The 16953-nt window shown below is 40.7% G+C and overlaps 2 pseudogenes; both read right to left on the reverse strand.

Annotated features, from left to right (window-relative positions):
* Positions 1 to 5429: 5429 nt before the first annotated feature.
* LOC147871462 (signal recognition particle RNA) lies at positions 5430 to 5690 on the reverse strand (annotated as a pseudogene).
* Positions 5691 to 11203: 5513 nt separating this feature from the next.
* LOC147871463 (signal recognition particle RNA) lies at positions 11204 to 11464 on the reverse strand (annotated as a pseudogene).
* Positions 11465 to 16953: the final 5489 nt, after the last annotated feature.

Below are 16953 nucleotides of genomic sequence, written 5' to 3' on the forward strand. Positions count from 1 at the left end.
ACGTCGGAGCCCCAGCCCTGGCTTTCAGCTTCGTTGTGGGCACCGAAAGTGCATACGCAGAGTCACGACCGAGTAGACAACCCCCCCACCCCCCCAAAAAAAAATGAAAGTGATAGTGGAACCACGGTTCCGGAGAATTTGACGTAAATACGTCTTTACGGAAAGGAAGTTTATATATTGGCTTTATTCTAAATATTCCCTTCATACATGCTGTACAATTGAGATAAGTTTGATTAAGACTTTGCTTATTTAACCTGAATTAGTTACGCTTAAGATGGGTCTGTGGTAGCTGAAATATCTTTTTTTTATTTTTACTATAAAAATTTGTGATTTCGTCGTCATCAATCAACAATGTCAACAGATATTTGTTTATACTCTGCATTGTTGTGTTGGTATAGAAACACAACAATGCCGAGTAAACAAATAACGCTTCACAACAAAGAAATCAAAAAATATCAAGCCAGTCGCATTATCACTGCTCCAGAAGCAGCAGACCGCAATCTTGATTATCGACTGACAGTTGGCTTAAAACATCAGAAAAGCGAAAGAAGACGTCATCAAGTATTTGAAGTACCAACTCCAACAACTTCACAAGGTAAACTGATCCTCATTCGATATATTACGATTACGAAAACTATTATGATCGATTTTAAGACGAAGATTTGCAAGGGTGGGGATGGACGTAGAAAGTTGACTGAACAAGAACAGCGACGTAAAGACGTAGAATATCAGATTAGAGAACGCGCTCCGGAAGGAGCGCCCTGCTCTAGTCTTCTACTATAAAAATTTGTGATTTTCGTTGCCTTCAGGAAATGACGTCTTCAAACAATGTCAACAGATATTTGTTTATACTCTGCATTGTTGTGTTGGTATAGAAACACAACAATGCCGAGTAAACAAATAACGCTTCACAACAAAGAAATCAAAAAATACCAAGCCAGTCGCATTATCACTGCTCTACAAGCAGCACATCGTCTCCGAACAGCGACAGAAAGCTATTTAAGAAATGGAGAAAAGTGAGAGAAGGTAATCTGATACTGATAATAATACTCATTCAAGTCAAACTGCTTACGAAAACTGACGCCTCTGTGTTTAAATTATATTTAGGCGATAAATACAATGAAAGGAAGGGGTTAAAAGACTTGAGTAAGACACAAAAAAAACCCTCCGAAGGGGGGGGGGGGGTTAGTTTAGTTTCTTACTCAAGATTTTAACAAATTAATATATACAAAAACCTCAGAATTTTAAATTTTAAAAAGAAATGCAAAACTTGCTTTACGTATAGATTATAGCTATACATAAAGCTTAAAAATGTTCAGCAGAGATGAAAGCATCTACGGAATAGTAAGAGTGAGTGAAGAGGTAATATTTCAATGCAGGCTTATACCTTTATATAATAACTTAGACTTTTAACTGTTGGAAGATTATTAAACAACTTGATACCTGTATAGTAGACTCCTTTTTGATATTTAGTAAGGTTAGGATTTGGCACATAGAGATCACGTTTCCATCTTGTATTTAAATTATGTACATCTGTATTTCTTTTAAATTTATCTAAGTTTTCCACCACACATGATAGACAGCAGAGTATAAATTCACTTGCAAGTGGAAGTATATTAAATTTACGAAATAATTTTCTACAAGATACCCTGCTTTTGACACCGGCCATTATTCTAATTAATTTGTTTTGCATGTAAAAAGTTGTCAGTGGAACCATGGTTCCGGATAATTTGACGTAAATACGTCACACCTGCTTTACAATCGAGTAAAGTTTGATTAAGACATTGCTTATTTAACTTGAATTAGTTACGCTTAAGATGGGTCTGTGGTAGAAGAATGTAATGTAATGTAATGTAAGGTAACTATGTAGGTAACCATTGTTGTTTATTTGTTGATAAACAGATGACGTTTCCCAGGTAACATATCAATGAAGTTTGACGTTTTCCAGGTAACATATCAATGAAGTTTGACGTTTCCCAGGTAACATATCAATGAAGTTTGACGTTTCCCAGGTAACATAACAATGGTTATGTTACCTAAGAAACTAATTGCTACGTGATCTGTTTACTCGGCATTGTTGTGTTACATTACTGCCGTCAACAATCCGCTTTCGTTATTGCGGAAAGAACTGAGCTGTGAATCGGCTGTAGAATAAGTGCGTCGTAGAATAGATAATTTTGTGCTGGTAAAAACGTTTTAGAATATCACAGGTACTTATCTTATGTAAGAATTATTACATTACATTACATTATAGAGACGTATTTACGTCAGATTCTCCGGAACCGTGGTTCATCTGTCAACATTTCATAACTTATATTTCTGAATCTGTAGTATTACGGAATCTGAAAATCGTGTACAATGAACACAGAAAAATACAAACCCAAATTTTAGACCTTGAACACATTCGTATGTGTTTTGTATTGTTCACTGAGGTGAACTCTAGAAACTGTGATGGGTGTGTTATAGCTTCATTGCTTAATTTAATTAACAGTAATATAAAGTGATTTATATATTTTCAATTGTATCTGTCTTTTAGATACCGGTGACAGAAGGTGACGTCTTCAAACAATGTCAACAGATATTTGTTTATACTCTGCATTGTTGTGTTGGTATAGAAACACAACAATGCCGAGTAAACAAATAACGTAATAAATAAACAAATACGAAGCCAGTCGCATGATCACTGCTCTACAAGCAGCACATCGTCTCCGAACAGCGACAGAAAACTATTTAAGAAATGGAGAAAAGTGAGAGAAGACGTACTGACACCAACAAGGTAATCTGATACTGATAATAATACTCATTCAAGTCATACTGCGCATTCAAGGGTTAAAACACTTGGATAAGACACAAAACTAACCACCCTTTGGGGGGGGGGTTAGTTTAGTTTCTTACTCAATGGGGAACTTCATACTTATGATTCAATTTAACATTTTAGAGTGATTAATTCAAGGAGTATGAGATGGTTGAGACATGTACCGCACAAAATTTAACAGATTCAATTGACTTTAGGTAGGTGGATGATCTGAACACGACAATGAACCTTAAGAGTTCCATAATATAAAGCAATGATTTTGACGTAAATACGTCTACACGGAAGGGTCATTCGGCGAAAAAGTGTAACGGAGATGTGTAGGATCCGTATCCGTAACGTCGTGTTTGTTTATTTCAGTCGTAATCCAGGGCGAGCCTCAGGTACTGGGCGGGCGACAGGTGGCGGATAGTGATATGAGGGTTAGCTGCGAATAAGGGGCAGTCCCGGACCGAGGCGGCAAGACCGGAGAACGTGGGAGTGTAGCTGGTGGCAGGCTACACCCATCAAATACCACATGAGCTCAGTGCCCCCACTGCCTTGTGGGTAGGGGAGGAATCCCCAAAGGCTAAGGGAAGGAAAACCCTGACAGAAAACCAAGGGTAGAAGGGGCTGCATAGGGATAGAGAAACCAGTCCTTCTAAGGGAAAGAACCCGGAATAAAAACTTATGGAGGACGGTGGGGGGGGTGCACATCGGACTACCAACCCAATTCTGGAAGAAGCTCACACACTGAAAGGGCCGTAGTGCTAGAGAAGAAGAGGTTGGAGCAGAAGCGCACATGTAATGAAGAAATTCGAAACTTTCATTTTGTTTGTATGTATTCTTCCTTTGTGTGTGTCTGCGTGCGCGCGCGAGCGTTTGGGTGTGTGTATGTGGCGTGGGGCGTGTGGGGCCTGGTGTCCTGTCGTGTTGTATCGTGTGGTTTGGTGTGTTGTGTGGTGTGTTCTGCAGTCGTGTCGCGTCGTGTCGTGTCGTCGTGTGCTGTCGTGTCGTGTGGTGTACTGTGGTGTGGGCCGACACCACACGACACGAGACGACGCCACACGAGACGACGCCACACGACACGACGCCACACGAGAGGACGCCACACGAGACGACGCCACACGAGACGACGCCACACGAGACGACGCCACACGAGACGACACACCACGCGACACGTCAGCACACCACACGACACGACACTACACGACTGCACACCACACCACACGACAAGACACCACCCCCACACCACGCCCCAGACGCCCCACACGCCACACACACACCCAAGCGCGCGCGCACACGCACACACACACACAGAGGAGGAAGACGTACAAACCTAATGAAAGTTTCGATATTCATTACATGTCCTTCTTCTTCTTCTTTACCACTACGGCCCTTTCAGTGTGTCAGCTTCTTCCAGAATTGGGTTCTTAGCCCGATGTCCAACCCCCATAGTCCTCCAGAAGTTTTTATTCCGGGTTCTTTCCCTTAGAAGGATTGGTTTCTCTTTTCCTATGCAGCCCCTTCAACCCTTGGTTTTCTGTCAGGGTTTTCCTTCCCTGTTTTAAAGAAGTAATTGTTTTGTTTGTTTGTTTGTTCCGAAATGTAAATCGATCAATCGATAAGGAACATGAATGATATTTTATTATCTTAATTATAATAAATTTTAAATAAAATTATATTGTGATCAGACGGATTAAAATAAATAATTGATATAATTGTTTTATTTCCATTGTCATAAATATTGTACAGATTTCTTCCAATTTTGGGCTGTGATCTCCAGAAACCAAGTTTTATTGCTGGAGAGTGGCCATGTTTGAAGAATATTCAGATTTCATATTTATTAGAATGTGGAACAGGAAATCTACCTTTTAGTTTTTAGTTTTCATTTTTATGTTTGATTAGTGGAGTTAGGCTTTGAAATTTTCTATTATGATATATATTTAAAAAATGCTTTTTCATAGGTTAAAAAGCATACATACAGATTATGTGAATTTAAAGTTAAATTTGATAAATTATGCATGGAAATAGTTAAATAAATGGAATGATTGTTAATTTATAAATAATGATAGTTCATCATATAAATTGGAGTATTAAAACATCAGTAGGTCTCAGAAGTTCTCTGCAGAATATATTTGTTTTAATTTGGAATGAACATTCTTCTCCATAATTGCAAAATCTGTGAGGTGGCAATTCAGCCCTACTGGCTCTCGTGACTGGACCAAATTATCCCAGGCCGGGAGGTGGTACGGTTGTGGGATGGTAATAGCGGTTAAGCCAAAAAACTTAATAAATGAACCCCCGATTAAACAACAAGGGATATTTAATAAAAATATATATAAATTCAAAAGGAGAACAAACTCCCAAGGCTCAGGCTCCGGTAGGGGGTTACAACCCAAAAAATATCAGACCTATCTGTCTCCAAGCTGAGTCGTTCTCTGCCCGGCGGACACACACACACACAGACTGTCTGCCCTGCTGTCTCATCTGGGTCTCGAAGCCGCCGACTCCAAAGAACTTCGAGAGAGCAGATAGGCTACTCGAGCCATGAGACATGGCTCATCCTCCCCCCCCCCCTCCAAAAAATGCTCCCTGGGCCGGGGTTGTCGTAGTACAGGTGCCGGTAGCTCCGATCACAGGTGACTTCCGGTCTGCTCTAAAGCAGCTCCCAGTCTTCATGCGCGATCCCATTACAGCATCATACGGGTGAGTTTCCTCTCTGGCCCGATCCACCCCTCCTTAAACAACCTGGCCACCCCGGGCTCCCCCCAGGGTGTCCATATTGATACCGAGCTTAGCTGTGGGACACAGAACACCAGAACTCCCAACCTCAAGTCATTTCTCAACACTTAGCCTCTAAGTAGTTGGATTACAGGAGTTCGTCACCACTCCCAGCACGTCGGAGCCCCAGCCCTGGCTTTCAGCTTCGTTGTGGGCACCGAAAGTGCATACGCAGAGTCACGACCGAGTAGACAACCCCCCCCCCCCACAAAAAAAAATGAAAGTGATAGTGGAACCACGGTTCCGGAGAATTTGACGTAAATACGTCTTTACGGAAAGGAAGTTTATATATTGGCTTTATTCTAAATATTCCCTTCATACATGCTGTACAATTGAGATAAGTTTGATTAAGACTTTGCTTATTTAACCTGAATTAGTTACGCTTAAGATGGGTCTGTGGTAGCTGAAATATCTTTTTTTTATTTTTACTATAAAAATTTGTGATTTCGTCGTCATCAATCAACAATGTCAACAGATATTTGTTTATACTCTGCATTGTTGTGTTGGTATAGAAACACAACAATGCCGAGTAAACAAATAACGCTTCACAACAAAGAAATCAAAAAATATCAAGCCAGTCGCATTATCACTGCTCCAGAAGCAGCAGACCGCAATCTTGATTATCGACTGACAGTTGGCTTAAAACATCAGAAAAGCGAAAGAAGACGTCATCAAGTATTTGAAGTACCAACTCCAACAACTTCACAAGGTAAACTGATCCTCATTCGATGTATTACGATTACGAAAACTATTATGATCGATTTTAAGACGAAGATTTGCAAGGGTGGGGATGGACGTAGAAAGTTGACTGAACAAGAACAGCGACGTAAAGACGTAGAATATCAGATTAGAGAACGCGCTCCGGAAGGAGCGCCCTGCTCTAGTCTTCTACTATAAAAATTTGTGATTTTCGTTGCCTTCAGGAAATGACGTCTTCAAACAATGTCAACAGATATTTGTTTATACTCTGCATTGTTGTGTTGGTATAGAAACACAACAATGCCGAGTAAACAAATAACGCTTCACAACAAAGAAATCAAAAAATACCAAGCCAGTCGCATTATCACTGCTCTACAAGCAGCACATCGTCTCCGAACAGCGACAGAAAACTATTTAAGAAATGGAGAAAAGTGAGAGAAGGTAATCTGATACTGATAATAATACTCATTCAAGTCAAACTGCTTACGAACACTGACGCCTCTGTGTTTAAATTATATTTAGGCGATAAATACAATGAAAGGAAGGGGTTAAAAGACTTGAGTAAGACACAAAAAAAACCCTCCGAAAGGGGGGGGGGGGTTAGTTTAGTTTCTTACTCAAGATTTTAACAAATTAATATACAAAAACCTCAGAATTCTAAATTTTAAAAAGAAATGCAAAACTTGCTTTACGTATAGATTATAGCTATACATAAAGCTTAAAAATGTTCAGCAGAGATGAAAGCATCTACGGAATAGTAAGAGTGAGTGAAGAGGTAATATTTCAATGCAGGCTTATACCTTTATATAATAACTTAGACTTTTAACTGTTGGAAGATTATTAAACAACTTGATACCTGTATAGTAGACTCCTTTTTGATATTTAGTAAGGTTAGGATTTGGCACATAGAGATCACGTTTCCATCTTGTATTTAAATTATGTACATCTGTATTTCTTTTAAATTTATCTAAGTTTTCCACCACACATGATAGACAGCAGAGTATAAATTCACTTGCAAGTGGAAGTATATTAAATTTACGAAATAATTTTCTACAAGATACCCTGCTTTTGACACCGGCCATTATTCTAATTAATTTGTTTTGCATGTAAAAAGTTGTCAGTGGAACCATGGTTCCGGATAATTTGACGTAAATACGTCACACTTGCTTTACAATCGAGTAAAGTTTGATTAAGACATTGCTTATTTAACTTGAATTAGTTACGCTTAAGATGGGTCTGTGGTAGATGAATGTAATGTAATGTAATGTAAGGTAACTATGTAGGTAACCATTGTTGTTTATTTGTTGATAAACAGATGACGTTTCCCAGGTAACATATCAATGAAGTTTGACGTTTTCCAGGTAACATATCAATGAAGTTTGACGTTTCCCAGGTAACATATCAATGAAGTTTGACGTTTCCCAGGTAACATAACAATGGTTATGTTACCTAAGAAACTAATTGCTACGTGATCTGTTTACTCGGCATTGTTGTGTTACATTACTGCCGTCAACAATCCGCTTTCGTTATTGCGGAAAGAACTGAGCTGTGAATCGGCTGTAGAATAAGTGCGTCGTAGAATAGATAATTTTGTGCTGGTAAAAACGTTTTAGAATATCACAGGTACTTATCTTATGTAAGAATTATTACATTACATTACATTATAGAGACGTATTTACGTCAGATTCTCCGGAACCGTAGTTCCTCTGTCAACATTTCATATCTTATATTTCTGAATCTGTAGTATTACAGAATCTGAAAAACGTGTACAATGAACACAGAAAAATACGACCTTGAACACATCCGTATGTGTTTTGTATTGTTCACTGAGGTGAACTCTAGAAACTGTGATGGGTGTGTTATAGCTTCATTGCTTAATTTAATTAACAGTAATATAAAAGTGATTTATATATTTTCAATTGTGTGTCTTTTAGATCCCGGTGACAGAAGGTGACGTCTTCAAACAATGGCAACAGATATTTGTTTATACTCTGCATTGTTGTGTTGGTATAGAAACACAACAATGCCGAGTAAACAAATAACGTAACAAATAAACAAATACCAAGCCAGTCGCATGATCACTGCTCTACAAGCAGCACATCGTCTCCGAACAGCGACAGAAAACTATTTAAGAAATGAAGAATAGTGAGAGAAGACGTACTAACACCAACAAGGTAATCTGATACTGATAAGAATACTCATTCAAGTCATACTGCGCATTCAAGGGTTAAAACACTTGGATAAGACACAAAACTAACCACCCTTTGGGGGGGGGTTAGTTTAGTTTCTTACTCAATGGGGAACTTCATACTTATGATTCAATTTAACATTTTAGAGTGATTAATTCAAGGAGTATGAGATGGTTGAGACATGTACCGCACAAAATTTAACAGATTCAATTGACTTTAGGTAGGTGGATGATCTGAACACGACAATGAACCTTAAGAGTTCCATAATATAAAGCAATGATTTTGACGTAAATACGTCTACACGGAAGGGTCATTCGGCGAAAAAGTGTAACGGAGATGTGTAGGATCCGTATCCGTAACGTCGTGTTTGTTTATTTCAGTCGTAATCCAGGGCGAGCCTCAGGTACTGGGCGGGCGACAGGTGGCGGATAGTGATATGAGGGTTAGCTGCGAATAAGGGGCAGTCCCGGACCGAGGCGGCAAGACCGGAGAGCGTGGGAGTGTAGCTGGTGGCAGGCTACACCCATCAAATACCACATGAGCTCAGTGCCCCCACTGCCTTGTGGGTAGGGGAGGAATCCCCAAAGGCTAAGGGAAGGAAAACCCTGACAGAAAACCAAGGGTAGAAGGGGCTGCATAGGGATAGAGAAACCAGTCCTTCTAAGGGAAAGAACCCGGAATAAAAACTTATGGAGGACGGTGGGGGGGTGCACATCGGACTACCAACCCAATTCTGGAAGAAGCTCACACACTGAAAGGGCCGTAGTGCTAGAGAAGAAGAGGTTGGAGCAGAAGCGCACATGTAATGAAGAAATTCGAAACTTTCATTTTGTTTGTATGTATTCTTCCTTTGTGTGTGTCTGCGTGCGCGCGCGAGCGTTTGGGTGTGTGTATGTGGCGTGGGGCGTGGGGCGTGTGGGGCCTGGTGTCCTGTCGTGTTGTATCGTGTGGTTTGGTGTGTTGTGTGGTGTGTTCTGCAGTCGTGTCGCGTCGTGTCGTGTCGTCGTGTGCTGTCGTGTCGTGTGGTGTACTGTGGTGTGGGCCGACACCACACGACACGAGACGACGCCACACGAGACGACGCCACACGAGACGACGCCACACGACACGACGCCACACGACAGGACGCCACACGACACGACGCCACACGAGAGGACGCCACACGAGACGACGCCACACGAGACGACGCCACACGAGACGACGCCACACGAGACGACGCCACACGAGACGACGCCACACGAGACGACACACCACGCGACACGTCAGCACACCACACGACACGACACCACACGACTGCACACCACACCACACCACACCACACCACACCACACGACAAGACACCACCCCCACACCACGCCCCAGACGCCCCACACGCCACACACACACCCAAGCGCGCGCGCACACGCACACACACACACAGAGGAGGAAGACGTACAAACCTAATGAAAGTTTCGATATTCATTACATGTCCTTCTTCTTCTTCTTTACCACTACGGCCCTTTCAGTGTGTCAGCTTCTTCCAGAATTGGGTTCTTAGCCCGATGTCCAACCCCCATAGTCCTCCAGAAGTTTTTATTCCGGGTTCTTTCCCTTAGAAGGATTGGTTTCTCTTTTCCTATGCAGCCCCTTCAACCCTTGGTTTTCTGTCAGGGTCTTCCTTCCCTGTTTTAAAGAAGTAATTGTTTTGTTTGTTTGTTTGTTCCGAAATGTAAATCGATCAATCGATAAGGAATATGAATGATATTTTATTATCTTAATTATAATAAATTTTAAATAAAATTATATTGTGATCAGACGGATTAAAATAAATAATTGATATAATTGTTTTATTTCCATTGTCATAAATATTGTACAGATTTCTTCCAATTTTGGGCTGTGGTCTCCAGAAACCAAGTTTTATTGCTGGAGAGTGGCCATGTTTGAAGAATATTCAGATTTCATATTTATTAGAATGTGGAACAGGAAATCTACCTTTTAGTTTTTAGTTTTCATTTTTATGTTTGATTAGTGGAGTTAGGCTTTGAAATTTTCTATTATGATATATATTTAAAAAATGCTTTTTCATAGGTTAAAAAGCATACATACAGATTATGTGAATTTAAAGTTAAATTTGATAAATTATGCATGGAAATAGTTAAATAAATGGAATGATTGTTAATTTATAAATAATGATAGTTCATCATATAAATTGGAGTATTAAAACATCAGTAGGTCTCACAAGTTCTCTGCAGAATATATTTGTTTTAATTTGGAATGAACATTCTTCTCCATAATTGCAAAATCTGTGAGGTGGCAATTCAGCCCTACTGGCTCTCGTGACTGGACCAAATTATCCCAGGCCGGGAGGTGGTACGGTTGTGGGATGGTAATAGCGGTTAAGCCAAAAAACTTAATAAATGAACCCCCGATTAAACAACAAGGGATATTTAATAAAAATATATATAAATTCAAAAGGAGAACAAACTCCCAAGGCTCAGGCTCCGGTAGGGGGTTACAACCCAAAAAATATCAGACCTATCTGTCTCCAAGCTGAGTCGTTCTCTGCCCGGCGGACACACACACACACAGACTGTCTGCCCTGCTGTCTCATCTGGGTCTCGAAGCCGCCGACTCCAAAGAACTTCGAGAGAGCAGATAGGCTACTCGAGCCATGAGACATGGCTCATCCTCCCCCCCCCCCCAAAAAAAAAAAGATCCCAGGGCCGGGGTTGTCGTAGTACAGGTGCCGGTAGCTCCGATCACAGGTGACTTCCGGTCTGCTCTAAAGCAGCTCCCAGTCTTCATGCGCGATCCCATTACAGCATCATACGGGTGAGTTTCCTCTCTGGCCCGATCCACCCCTCCTTAAACAACCTGGCCACCCCGGGCTCCCCCCAGGGTGTCCATATTGATACCGAGCTTAGCTGTGGGACACAGAACACCAGAACTCCCAACCTCAAGTCATTTCTCAACACTTAGCCTCTAAGTAGTTGGATTACAGGAGTTCGTCACCACTCCCAGCACGTCGGAGCCCCAGCCCTGGCTTTCAGCTTCGTTGTGGGCACCGAAAGTGCATACGCAGAGTCACGACCGAGTAGACAACCCCCCCACCCCCACAAAAAAAAAAATGAAAGTGATAGTGGAACCACGGTTCCGGAGAATTTGACGTAAATACGTCTTTACGGAAAGGAAGTTTATATATTGGCTTTATTCTAAATATTCCCTTCATACATGCTGTACAATTGAGATAAGTTTGATTAAGACTTTGCTTATTTAACCTGAATTAGTTACGCTTAAGATGGGTCTGTGGTAGCTGAAATATCTTTTTTTTATTTTTACTATAAAAATTTGTGATTTCGTCGTCATCAATCAACAATGTCAACAGATATTTGTTTATACTCTGCATTGTTGTGTTGGTATAGAAACACAACAATGCCGAGTAAACAAATAACGCTTCACAACAAAGAAATCAAAAAATATCAAACCAGTCGCATTATCACTGCTCCAGAAGCAGCAGACCGCAATCTTGATTATCGACTGACAGTTGGCTTAAAACATCAGAAAAGCGAAAGAAGACGTCATCAAGTATTTGAAGTACCAACTCCAACAACTTCACAAGGTAAACTGATCCTCATTCGATATATTACGATTACGAAAACTATTATGATCGATTTTAAGACGAAGATTTGCAAGGGTGGGGATGGACGTAGAAAGTTGACTGAACAAGAACAGCGACGTAAAGACGTAGAATATCAGATTAGAGAACGCGCTCCGGAAGGAGCGCCCTGCTCTAGTCTTCTACTATAAAAATTTGTGATTTTCGTTGCCTTCAGGAAATGACGTCTTCAAACAATGTCAACAGATATTTGTTTATACTCTGCATTGTTGTGTTGGTATAGAAACACAACAATGCCGAGTAAACAAATAACGCTTCACAACAAAGAAATCAAAAAATACCAAGCCAGTCGCATTATCACTGCTCTACAAGCAGCACATCGTCTCCGAACAGCGACAGAAAACTATTTAAGAAATGGAGAAAAGTGAGAGAAGGTAATCTGATACTGATAATAATACTCATTCAAGTCAAACTGCTTACGAAAACTGACGCCTCTGTGTTTAAATTATATTTAGGCGATAAATACAATGAAAGGAAGGGGTTAAAAGACTTGAGTAAGACACAAAAAAAACCCTCCGAAGGGGGGGGGGGGTTAGTTTAGTTTCTTACTCAAGATTTTAACAAATTAATATACAAAAACCTCAGAATTTTAAATTTTAAAAAGAAATGCAAAACTTGCTTTACGTATAGATTATAGCTATACATAAAGCTTAAAAATGTTCAGCAGAGATGAAAGCATCTACGGAATAGTAAGAGTGAGTGAAGAGGTAATATTTCAATGCAGGCTTATACCTTTATATAATAACTTAGACTTTTAACTGTTGGAAGATTATTAAACAACTTGATACCTGTATAGTAGACTCCTTTTTGATATTTAGTAAGGTTAGGATTTGGCACATAGAGATCACGTTTCCATCTTGTATTTAAATTATGTACATCTGTATTTCTTTTAAATTTATCTAAGTTTTCCACCACACATGATAGACAGCAGAGTATAAATTCACTTGCAAGTGGAAGTATATTAAATTTACGAAATAATTTTCTACAAGATACCCTGCTTTTGACACCGGCCATTATTCTAATTAATTTGTTTTGCATGTAAAAAGTTGTCAGTGGAACCATGGTTCCGGATAATTTGACGTAAATACGTCACACTTGCTTTACAATCGAGTAAAGTTTGATTAAGACATTGCTTATTTAACTTGAATTAGTTACGCTTAAGATGGGTCTGTGGTAGATGAATGTAATGTAATGTAATGTAAGGTAACTATGTAGGTAACCATTGTTGTTTATTTGTTGATAAACAGATGACGTTTCCCAGGTAACATATCAATGAAGTTTGACGTTTTCCAGGTAACATATCAATGAAGTTTGACGTTTCCCAGGTAACATATCAATGAAGTTTGACGTTTCCCAGGTAACATAACAATGGTTATGTTACCTAAGAAACTAATTGCTACGTGATCTGTTTACTCGGCATTGTTGTGTTACATTACTGCCGTCAACAATCCGCTTTCGTTATTGCGGAAAGAACTGAGCTGTGAATCGGCTGTAGAATAAGTGCGTCGTAGAATAGATAATTTTGTGCTGGTAAAAACGTTTTAGAATATCACAGGTACTTATCTTATGTAAGAATTATTACATTACATTACATTATAGAGACGTATTTACGTCAGATTCTCCGGAACCGTAGTTCCTCTGTCAACATTTCATATCTTATATTTCTGAATCTGTAGTATTACAGAATCTGAAAAACGTGTACAATGAACACAGAAAAATACGACCTTGAACACATCCGTATGTGTTTTGTATTGTTCACTGAGGTGAACTCTAGAAACTGTGATGGGTGTGTTATAGCTTCATTGCTTAATTTAATTAACAGTAATATAAAAGTGATTTATATATTTTCAATTGTGTGTCTTTTAGATCCCGGTGACAGAAGGTGACGTCTTCAAACAATGGCAACAGATATTTGTTTATACTCTGCATTGTTGTGTTGGTATAGAAACACAACAATGCCGAGTAAACAAATAACGTAATAAATAAACAAATACCAAGCCAGTCGCATGATCACTGCTCTACAAGCAGCACATCGTCTCCGAACAGCGACAGAAAACTATTTAAGAAATGAAGAAAAGTGAGAGAAGACGTACTAACACCAACAAGGTAATCTGATACTGATAAGAATACTCATTCAAGTCATACTGCGCATTCAAGGGTTAAAACACTTGGATAAGACACAAAACTAACCACCCCTTTGGGGGGGGGGGGTTAGTTTAGTTTCTTACTCAATGGGGAACTTCATACTTATGATTCAATTTAACATTTTAGAGTGATTAATTCAAGGAGTATGAGATGGTTAAGACATGTACCGCACAAAATTTAACAGATTCAATTGACTTTAGGTAGGTGGATGATCTGAACACGACAATGAACCTTAAGAGTTCCATAATATAAAGCAATGATTTTGACGTAAATACGTCTACACGGAAGGGTCATTCGGCGAAAAAGTGTAACGGAGATGTGTAGGATCCGTATCCGTAACGTCGTGTTTGTTTATTTCAGTCGTAATCCAGGGCGAGCCTCAGGTACTGGGCGGGCGACAGGTGGCGGATAGTGATATGAGGGTTAGCTGCGAATAAGGGGCAGTCCCGGACCGAGGCGGCAAGACCGGAGAGCGTGGGAGTGTAGCTGGTGGCAGGCTACACCCATCAAATACCACATGAGCTCAGTGACCCCACTGCCTTGTGGGTAGGGGAGGAATCCCCAAAGGCTAAGGGAAGGAAAACCCTGACAGAAAACCAAGGGTAGAAGGGGCTGCATAGGGATAGAGAAACCAGTCCTTCTAAGGGAAAGAACCCGGAATAAAAACTTATGGAGGACGGGGGGGGGGGGTGCACATCGGACTACCAACCCAATTCTGGAAGAAGCTCACACACTGAAAGGGCCGTAGTGCTAGAGAAGAAGAGGTTGGAGCAGAAGCGCACATGTAATGAAGAAATTCGAAACTTTCATTTTGTTTGTATGTATTCTTCCTTTGTGTGTGTCTGCGTGCGCGCGCGAGCGTTTGGGTGTGTGTATGTGGCGTGGGGCGTGGGGCGTGTGGGGCCTGGTGTCCTGTCGTGTTGTATCGTGTGGTTTGGTGTGTTGTGTGGTGTGTTCTGCAGTCGTGTCGCGTCGTGTCGTGTCGTCGTGTGCTGTCGTGTCGTGTGGTGTACTGTGGTGTGGGCCGACACCACACGACACGAGACGACGCCACACGAGACGACGCCACACGACACGACGCCACACGACACGACGCCACACGAGAGGACGCCACACGAGACGACGCCACACGAGACGACGCCACACGAGACGACGCCACACGAGACGACGCCACACGAGACGACGCCACACGAGACGACACACCACGCGACACGTCAGCACACCACACGACACGACACTACACGACTGCACACCACACCACACCACACCACACCACACCACACGACAAGACACCACCCCCACACCACGCCCCAGACGCCCCACACGCCACACACACACCCAAGCGCGCGCGCACACGCACACACACACACAGAGGAGGAAGACGTACAAACCTAATGAAAGTTTCGATATTCATTACATGTCCTTCTTCTTCTTCTTTACCACTACGGCCCTTTCAGTGTGTCAGCTTCTTCCAGAATTGGGTTCTTAGCCCGATGTCCAACCCCCATAGTCCTCCAGAAGTTTTTATTCCCGGTTCTTTCCCTTAGAAGGATTGGTTTCTCTTTTCCTATGCAGCCCCTTCAACCCTTGGTTTTCTGTCAGGGTTTTCCTTCCCTGTTTTAAAGAAGTAATTGTTTTGTTTGTTTGTTTGTTCCGAAATGTAAATCGATCAATCGATAAGGAATATGAATGATATTTTATTATCTTAATTATAATAAATTTTAAATAAAATTATATTGTGATCAGACGGATTAAAATAAATAATTGATATAATTGTTTTATTTCCATTGTCATAAATATTGTACAGATTTCTTCCAATTTTGGGCTGTGGTCTCCAGAAACCAAGTTTTATTGCTGGAGAGTGGCCATGTTTGAAGAATATTCAGATTTCATATTTATTAGAATGTGGAACAGGAAATCTACCTTTTAGTTTTTAGTTTTCATTTTTATGTTTGATTAGTGGAGTTAGGCTTTGAAATTTTCTATTATGATATATATTTAAAAAATGCTTTTTCATAGGTTAAAAAGCATACATACAGATTATGTGAATTTAAAGTTAAATTTGATAAATTATGCATGGAAATAGTTAAATAAATGGAATGATTGTTAATTTATAAATAATGATAGTTCATCATATAAATTGGAGTATTAAAACATCAGTAGGTCTCACAAGTTCTCTGCAGAATATATTTGTTTTAATTTGGAATGAACATTCTTCTCCATAATTGCAAAATCTGTGAGGTGGCAATTCAGCCCTACTGGCTCTCGTGACTGGACCAAATTATCCCAGGCCGGGAGGTGGTACGGTTGTGGGATGGTAATAGCGGTTAAGCCAAAAAACTTAATAAATGAACCCCCGATTAAACAACAAGGGATATTTAATAAAAATATATATAAATTCAAAAGGAGAACAAACTCCCAAGGCTCAGGCTCCGGTAGGGGGTTACAACCCAAAAAATATCAGACCTATCTGTCTCCAAGCTGAGTCGTTCTCTGCCCGGCGGACACACACACACACAGACTGTCTGCCCTGCTGTCTCATCTGGGTCTCGAAGCCGCCGACTCCAAAGAACTTCGAGAGAGCAGATAGGCTACTCGAGCCATGAGACATGGCTCATCCTCCCCCCCCCCAAAAAAAAAAAGATCCCAGGGCCGGGGTTGTCGTAGTACAGGTGCCGGTAGCTCCGATC

Source organism: Zootermopsis nevadensis, unplaced genomic scaffold (assembly GCF_977971745.1).
Source record: "Zootermopsis nevadensis isolate Lab colony 2312 unplaced genomic scaffold, Znev_1.0 Znev_ptg000053l, whole genome shotgun sequence".
Taxonomy (NCBI): Eukaryota; Metazoa; Arthropoda; class Insecta; order Blattodea; family Termopsidae; genus Zootermopsis; species Zootermopsis nevadensis.